Genomic DNA, 9,892 nt, shown 5'->3' with positions numbered 1-9,892 from the left:
GGGTCGAGGAAATACTAAGGAAAAATTTCCATGTGATGCTCAACTCAAAATCGTACACCTACCAATCCCTTCGAGTGAAGCCATTGGAAATCTCATACAGTTCAGTCATATTCTTCAGTGACAGAGACGAAGTTCTTCTGGTCTCTGAGGAATTTGTTCTGAATGAGAGTTAGGAATTCGCCAGTGCGGATTGCCTACACAGTGAGGAACATGATAGCCCTGAGGAATTTGAACTTCAAATTTCCAACCATTGCTGTGCTATGCGCCAGCTGTCCCAAAATATCTACCCACCTAACGGTCATATCATTGAAGGGCATTTATGTCTTATCATGCGGGTTGCTCCCTAGGCTATAAATAGCCGCCCCCTACAACCACTAGCTGGTTGGCTGCTCCGAGAGAAACCGACACTTGTCATCTGAGAGCATCCCATCCTCCGAGGACTTTGAGCGAAAATCATCAAGTAAGGAAAACCCCAAACCCAAACACCTACAAACCCAAAGTGATTCAGCATCACTGAAGAGATTGATCCTGTGTGGATCCGACGCTTGTTACCTTTGAAGACTGTGCTTCTTCCAGACGGTTAGGCGTCATGGTCTAGAGCATCCAAGAGGAAATTGTGGATCGCCGAGTGACCGAGTTTGTGAAGGTTCGGAAGTCACCTAAAGACTTACCACGAGTGATTGGACGAGGTCTGTGTGACCTTAGTTCAAGGAGAATACGGTGAGGACTGTGTGTCCGGGACTGGGTGTCCTCAGGTTTAAATACCTAGCCGCTCCAACCAGACGTACAACTGAGACAGCAGTTGGAACTGGTCTACCAAATCATTTTCTTCACCAAGCCAACTGGTTCTATTTCCTCAACTCTTTCATTTCCTCATTCCTGTGTTGTGCAATTGTTCATATCTATGTTTGAAGACTTTGACGGAAGACTTTCTCAATTTCCTCAGTTCAATTTCCTCAGTCTGTTTGTCTTCCTCCTGTGTTATCCTGTGTTTACACTTTCTGTACTCTGTGCTTGTTTTCATTTCATCATGATGACTATGCTTGTGTTCTTCTATGCATAATTTTGAGTACTTATTCCGCTGCAAGTACTTCTTCGCTAAGGAATTTCCTCACCCACAAATTCCTCAGTGAAGAATTTATAAAAATCGCCTATTCACCCCCCCTCTAGTCGATATAACGCACTTTCAAAGGGTCTTGCCGGGGTCTTGTGGGCGTCCCCGGCAAGGATCTTGCCGGGGGTCTCGTGGCCATCCCGGCAAGGATCTTGCCGGGGGTCTTCATCTGTCCCTGGCAAGGATCTTGCCGGGGGTCTTCATCTTCTGGTTCCCATCTAGATTTGCAGGCATTTGGTCTTCACAAAGGTCTGCATGCCATCATGTAGGCGCCCCTGAGCCTTGGTCTTGATGTTTGTCGATGGTGTTAGGACTCTCAGGCTCAAAGGTGGCAGCCTTGCTGGTGTTGGGCAAGTCCCTCCCGCAAGGCTCTTGCCGGGGCTGTGTAGGCCGCCCCGGCAAGGGTCTTGCCGGGGGAATCCACCTTGCCCCTTTGCTCTTCATGCTTATGGCTTGAGTGCTGCCTCGGCAGCCTTGTACCTTCCCTTCCTCTGCCCTGCTAAGCCCGGCCGCAGGCGTGGCTACGACTGCCCGCGCACAAGTAAAGGGGTATAGAAAAGGCCCCTACTTTTGTACACTGACACCCGGACTTCGCTGTCTTACGGTGTGCACTTTACGGTGACACCACTTATAGCTTGGGAGCTATTCTGGCACGTCGCCTCCATATTAACAGATCCAAGGGTAAAATACATGGTGGTGTTTATGCTACTCGCTTGGCGACTCACTTTAATGTTCAGATACGCCTACATGATTATCGTTTGCCCAAGGTTTATTTAGATCGCCAGGCTATGGCACATCACCAGTTTATTGATGGCGAGAACATTACTATTGATATTCCTTACAACCTTGTCTTTAGTATGATTACCCGTGATATTATTCCTTTGCTTGCACCTGCTTTGTTTGATTATATTGCTAGGGGCGAATACAGGATCATGCCTGAGGACATTGACGCCTACCGAAACAACCAGGCTGCAGCAGTGGAGGAGCCTTAGGAGTGGGACCCTCAGGTGCCCGCTCCCCAGCACTTCAACGTGGGACCTGATGGCTTCTTCGAGTGGTGATTACCAAGCTAGGCCAAAAGCCTAAGCTTGGGGGAGTGCGTATGCCCACCGACATTACATTCATGTTCACACATTTCATTCCATTTGTCGGTGTCCACACTTTTTCATTGTATTATCCATGCTTAATTTATTTTCTTGCTTTCTTCTTGTGCGTTTGAAAAACATGGAGAAAACCCCAAAAAATGTTGCTTGCTTCTTTTCGTTTTTTCTTTCTAGTGTAGTTAGATGTAATATTTAAAAAGAAAACCCAAAAAGATTTCCCTGTTCTTCTTCTTGCTTGTTGGGAGCTTTCCCATATAAATAGTTTTTCACGTTTTTGTTTTCATTTGTCTTTAGTTTGTTTTCTTCCAGAAAACCAAAAACTCCAAAAATATTTCAGTGTGCTTCTCTGAATTTCTTTTTCTTTTATTGAGTCATACCGAGGAGAAGGCCACGATGAAAATGTTGAGTGGCTCCCATATGCATTATTGTTGATCTAAGAAAGAGCCCAAATTACCTTGTCTTCTCCTTTTGAATAAAATGTTTGCAGATTCCAGCTTAGTCCACGGCACTCTTGCACTATTATCATTTTCATATCGTTCGGTCGTGCAAGTGAAAGGCAATAATGACGATATTTGGTGAACTGGCTGTGGCAGAGAGAAACGGGTATGAACTTGACTTGTTCTATTTTGTAAATATGTTTAACCTAGTATCCATGATTCAGCCTATTATGATCAAACATGTTTGCAATGACAATTAGAGATTATAGTTCCGCATGCCATGCTTAAGTATCTGGGAGTGGATAATGATTTATCTTGGATGTCAACATAGCGTTAAAATGATTGCGATGTAGTATGATGATATGCTATCCTCCTCTGAATTTTCGAGTGGCTTGACTTGGCACATGTTCATGCATGTAGTTGAATCAAAACCAACATAGCCTCTATGATATTTATGTGCATGGTGTTCGTATCCTACTCATGCTAATATCCAATGTTACTTACGCATAGTGCATATTCATAACCGTTTTCACTCTCTAACTGGCTGCTTCCCAACCTAATTGCTAGCCTTCACCTATACTAAGCGGGAATAATGCTTGTGCATCAAAATCTTGAAACCCGAGTTATTCCAAATGAGTCGACCATACCTACCTATATGCGGTATTACCCTGTCGTCCTAAGTAAATTTGCATGTGCCACCTGTAAAAACTTCAAATAAATATCATTTTTGTGTGCCTAGATTGTTCATAGAGCGACATGAGGTAGTCAGTATCTTCCATGCTAAGCGGGTTCTTCTCATGATGAGTGTTTATTCACTCGTCCTTGTGCGAGAGGGGCGGTAATAGGGATTCCTAGTCCCGAACTCAAATTGCAAATAATTAAACAAAACTCCCCCAGGACTGTTGTTGGTATGGATGGTACCCGTTGTTTCGGACCAGCCGTGGAGCGTGATTGTTGGTGGAGGGGGAGTAAACCTTTACTTTTATCGCTTGGCAACCGCCACTAACATGTTTAGCATGGAAGATACCGATAACTAATGGTCGCGAAGTAAATACGAAGGATGCATTTCTCAAAATTTCATTTACCTCTGTTTTAAAACTTGAGCTCTGGCACCGTTGTAAATCACTGCTTCCCTCTGCGAAGGGACTATCTATTTACTTTTATGTTGTGTCATCACCTTCTCAAATGAGCGCCAGACCCTGAGAGCACTATTGCCATCCTCATGCATTGTGTGTAGCTAATGTTGAGTGCATCATGATTGGATCTTTTCTACCATGAATTACAATGTTTAGTCGCTGCTTGAACTTTGGAGGTGCTCTGTATTTATGTTTTGCGGTCTCAGAAAGGGCTAACGAGATACACCATTGTTATATCATGGTTGTTTTGATAAAGTGTTGTCACTTGAGATATCTTATTATTGCTCGCTAGTTGATTATGCCATTGATATGAGTTAATATAATTTTTAAGAGTTATTGTCGATATGGTTAGTCATGATCTTGGCTGAAAACCAGGGTCCTACTTAAGCTTATTTATGTAAACAAGAGGGAAAGAGTACGTAAAAGTTTTTCTTTTCCACTTTCAGTTTATCAACTGAATTGCTTGAGGACAAGCAAAGGTTTAAGCTTGGGGGAGTTGATACGTCTCCGTCGTATATACTTTTTCCTAACGCTTTTCCTCTTATTTTGGACTCTAATTTGCATGATTTGAATGAAGCTAACCCGGACTGACGCTGTTTTCAGCAGAACTACCTTGGTGTTGTTTTTTGTGCAGAAATAAAAGTTCTCGGATTGGAACGAAACTTTGCGAGGATTTTTTATACAAATAAAGAGAATTTCTGGAGCCAAGAACCACCGAAGGGGGGCACCTGGGTGGGCACAACCCACCAGGGTGCGCCCCCTCTTGGCATGCCCAGGTGGGTTGTCCCCACCTGGTGGCCCCGCTGACCTCAACCCTCACACTATAAATTCATATTCGGAGAAAAAATCAGGGAGAAAGAATTATCACATTTCACGAGACGGAGTCGTCGCCACCTCCTGTTCTTCATTGGGAGGCCAGATCTAGAGTCCGTTTGGGGCTCCGGAGAGGGGGATCTTTGATCTTCGTCATCACCAACCCTTGTCCATCGCCAATTCCACAATGCTCCCCACTGGGAGTGATTAATTCCTTTGTAGGCTCACTGGTTGGTGAGGAGTTGGATGAGATTCATCATGTAATCGAGTTAGTTTTGTTAGGGCTTGATCCCTAGTATCTCTTGGAAATATGCCCTAGAGGCAATAATAAAATGGTTATTATTATATTTCCTTGTTCATGATAATTGTCTATTGTTCATGCTATAATTGTGTTATCCGGAAATCGTAATACATGTGTGAACACATAGACCATAACATGTCCCTAGTGAGCCTCTAGTTGACTAGCTCGTTGATCAATAGATGGTTACGGTTTCCTGACCATGGACATTGGATGTCATTGATAACGGGATCACATCATTAGGAGAATGATGTGATGGACAAGACCCAATCCTAAGCATAGCACTAGATCGTGTAGTTCATTTGCTAAAGCTTTTCTAATGTCAAGTATCATTTCCTTAGACCATGAGATCGTGCAACTCCCGGATACCGTAGGAATGCTTTGGGTGTACCAAACATCACAACGTAACTGGGTGGCCATAAAGGTGCACTACAGGTATCTCCGAAAGTGTCTGTTGGGTTGGCACAGATCGAGACTGGGATTTGTCACTCCGTATGACGGAGAGGTATCTCTAGGTCCACTCGGTAATGCATCATCATAATGAGCTCAATGTGACCAAGTGATTGGTCACGGGATCATGCATTACGGTATGAGTAAAGTGACTTGTCGGTAACGAGATTGAACGAGGTATTGGGATACCGACGATCGAATCTCGGGCAAGTAATGTACCGACTAACAAAGGGAATTGTATACGGGATTACTTGAATCCTCGACATCGTGGTTCATCCGATGAGATCATCGAGGAGCATGTGGGAGCCAACATGGATATCCAGATCCCGATGTTGGTTATTGACCGGAGAGTCATCTCGGTCATGTCTGCGTGTCTCCCGAACCCGTAGGGTCTACGCACTTAAGGTTCGGTGACGCTAGGGTTGTAGAGATATTAGTATGCGGTAACCCGACAGTTGTTCGGAGTCCTAGATGAGATCCCAGACATCACGAGGAGTTCCGGAATGGTCCGGAGGTAAAGATTTGTATATAGGAAGTCCAGTTTCGGCCACCGGGAAAGTTTCGGGGGTCACCGGTATTGTACCGGGACCACCGGAAGGGTCCCGGGGGTCCACCGGGTGGGGCCACCTATCCCGGAGGGCCCCATGGGCTGAAGTGGGAAGAGAACCAGCCCCTGGTGGGCTGGTGCGCCCCCCCATGGGCCTCCCCCTGCGCCTAGGGTTGGAAACCCTGGGGGTGGGGGCGCCCCACCTGACTTGGGGGGCAAGTTCCCCCTTGGCCGCCGACCCCCCCCCCCCTTGAGATGGGGATCTCCAGGGGCCAGCGCCCCCCCAGGGCCCCTATATAAAGGGGGGAGGGAGGGCTGCGCACCCAAGCCCCTGGCGCCTCCCTCTCCCCCCGTAACACCTCTCCCTCTCGCTGAGCTTGGCGAAGCCCTGCCGAGATCCCCGCTGCTTCCACCACCACGCCGTCGTGCTGCTGGATCTCCATCAACCTCTCCTTCCCCTTGCTGGATCAAGAAGGAGGAGACATCTCTCCCAACCGTACGTGTGTTGAACGCGGAGGTGCTGTCCGTTCGGCGCTAGGATCATTGGTGATTTGGATCACGACGAGTACGGCTCCATCAACCCCGTTCTCTTGAACGCTTCCGCTTGCGATCTACAAGGGTATGTAGATGCACTCATCTCTCTCGTTGCTAGATGACTCCATAGATTGATCTTGGTGATGCATAGAAAATTTTAAATTTCTGCTACGATCCCCAACAGTGGCATCATGAGCTAGGTCTATGCGTAGTTTCTATGCACGAGTAGAACACAAGTTGTTGTGGGCGTTGATTTTGTCAATTTACTTGCCGTTACTAGTCTTATCTTGTTTCGGCGGCATCGTGGGATGAAGCGGCCCGGACCGACCTTACACGTACGCTTACGTGAGACAGGTTCCACCGACTGACATGCACTAGTTGCATAAGGTGGCTAGCGGGTGTCTGTCTCTCCCACTTTAGTCGGATCGGATTCGATGAAAAGGGTCCTTATGAAGGGTAAATAGAAATTGGCATATCACGTTGTGGTTTTGGCGTAGGTAAGAATCGTTCTTGCTAGAAACCTATAGCAGCCACGTAAAAGTTTGCAACAACAATTAGAGGACGTCTAACTTGTTTTTGCAGCAAGTGTCATGTGATGTGATATGGCCAGAAGGATGTGATGAATGATATATGTGATGTATGAGATTGATCATGTTCTTGTAATAGGAATCACGACTTGCATGTCGATGAGTATGACAACCGGTAGGAGCCTAGGAGTTGTCTTAATTTATTTATGACCTGCGTGTCAACTAAAACGCCATGTAATTACTTTACTTTATTGCTAACCGTTAGCCATAGTAGTAGAAGTAATAATTGGCGAGACAACTTCATGAAGACACGATGATGGAGATCATGGTGTCATGCCGGTGACGATGATGAACATGGCGCCCCGAAGATGGAGATCAAAAGGAGCAAAATGATATTGGCCATATCATGTCACTATTTGATTGCATGTGATGTTTATCATGTTTTAAATATTATTTGCTTAGAACGACGGTAGCATAAATAAGATGATCCCTCGCTAAAATTTCAAGAAAGTGTTCCCCCTAACTGTGCACCGTTGTGAAGGTTCGTTGTTCCGAAGCACCACGTGATGATCGGGTGTGATAGGTTCTAACGTTCGCATACAACGGGTGTAAGCCAGATTTACACACGCAATACACTTAGGTTGACTTGACGAGCCTAGCATGTACAGACATGGCCTCGGAACACAAGAGACCGAAAGGTCGAACATGAGTCGTATAGCAGATACGATCAACATGAAGATGTTCACCGATGATGACTAGTCTGTCTCACGTGATGATCGGACACGGCCTAGTTGACTCGGATCCTGTAACACTCAGATGACTAGAGGGATGTCTGTCTGAGTGGGAGTTCGTTAATAATTTGATTAGATGAACTTAATTATCATGAACTTAGTCTAAAAATCTTTACAATATGTCTTGTAGATCAAATGGCCCACGCTAATGTTGCCCTCAACTTCAACGCGTTCCTAGAGAAAACCAAGCTGAAAGATGATGGTAGCAACTACACGGACTGGGTCCGTAACCTGAGGATTATCCTCATAGCTGCCAAGAAAGCATATGTCCTTGAAGCACCGCTAGGTGATGCACCTGTTTTCCCAGCAACTCAAGACGTTCTGAACGCCTAGCAGTCGCGTAGTGATGATTACTCCCTGGTTCAGTGTGGCATGCTTTACAGCTTAGAACCGGGGCTCCAAAAGCGTTTTGAGCAGCACGGAGCATATGAGATGTTCCAAGAGCTGAAAATGGTTTTCCAAGCTCATGCCCGGGTCGAGAGATATGAAGTCTCCGACAAGTTCTACAGTTGTAAGATGGAGGAGAATAGTTCCGTCAGCAAACACATACTCAAAATGTCTGGGTTGCACAACCGCTTGTCTCACCTGGGAGTTAATCTCCCAAATGACGCGGTCGTTGACAGAATCCTTCAGTCGCTCCCACCTAGCTACAAGAGCTTTGTGATGAACTTCAATATGCAGGGGATGGAAAAGACCATTCCTGAGGTATATTCAATGCTGAAATCAGCGGAGGTGGAGATCAAAAAGGAACATCAAGTGTTGATGGTGAATAAAACCACTAAGTTCAAGAAAGGCAAGGGTAAGAAGAACTTCAAGAAAGACGGCAAGGGAGTTGCCACGCCCGGTAAGCAAGCTGCCGGGAAGAAGACAAAGAATGGACCTAAGCCTGAGACTGAGTGCTTTTATTGCAAGGGAAACGGTCACTGGAAGCGGAACTTCCCCAAATACTTAGCGGATAAGAAGGCCGGCAATACCAAAGGTATATGTGATATACATGTTATTGACGTGTACCTAAACAGCGCTCGTTGTAGCTCCTGGGTATCTGATACCAGTGCAGTTGCTCATATTTGTAACTCAGAGCAGGAGCTGCGGAATAAGCGGAGACTGGCGAAGGACGAGGTGACGATGCGAGTCGGGAATGGTTCCAAGGTCGATGTGATCGCCGTCGGCACGCTACCTCTACATTTACCTACGGGATTAGTTTTAAACCTCAATAATTGTTATTTAGTGCCAGCTTTGAGCATGAACATTGTATCTGGATCTCGTTTAATGCGAGATGGCTACTCATTTAAATCCGAGAATAATGGTTGTTCTATTTATATGAGAGATATGTTTTATGGTCATGCCCCGCTGGTCAATGGTTTATTCTTAATGAATCTCGAATGTGATGTTACACATATTCATAGTGTGAATACCAAGAAATGTAAGGTTGATAATGATAGTCCCACATACTTGTGGCACTGCTGCCTTGGTCACATTGGTGTCAAACTCATGAAGAAACTCCATGCAGATGGACTTTTGGAGTCTCTTGATTATGAATCATTTGACACGTGCGAACCATGCCTCATGGGCAAAATGACCAAGACTCCGTTCTCCGGAACAATGGAGCGAGCAACCAACTTATTGGAAATCATACATACTGATGTGTGCGGTCCAATGAGCGTTGAGGCTCGCGGTGGCTATCATTATGTTCTCACCCTCACAGATGACTTGAGTAGATATGGGTATGTCTACTTAATGAAACACAAGTCTGAGACCTTTGAAAAGTTCAAGGAATTTTAGAGTGAGGTTGAGAATCAACGTGACAGGAAAATAAAGTTCTTACGATTAGATCGTGGAGGGGAATATTTGAGTCATGAATTTGGCACACACTTAAGGAAATGTGGAGTTGTTTCACAACTCACGCTGCCTGGAACACCTCAGCGCAATGGTGTGTCCGAATGTCGTAATCGCACTCTATTGGATATGGTGCAATCTATGATGTCTCTTACCGATCTACCGCTATCATTCTGGGGTTATGCTTTAGAGACTGCCGCATTCACTTTAAATAGGGCTCCGTTGAAATCCGTTGACACGACACCGTATGAATTATGGTTTGGAAAGAAACCTAAGCTGTCGTTTCTTAAAGTTTGGGGATGCGAT

This window comes from Aegilops tauschii, chromosome 2 (assembly GCF_002575655.3).
Source record: "Aegilops tauschii subsp. strangulata cultivar AL8/78 chromosome 2, Aet v6.0, whole genome shotgun sequence".
NCBI classification, from domain to species: domain Eukaryota; kingdom Viridiplantae; phylum Streptophyta; class Magnoliopsida; order Poales; family Poaceae; genus Aegilops; species Aegilops tauschii.
This window is presented reverse-complemented; position numbering follows the sequence as displayed.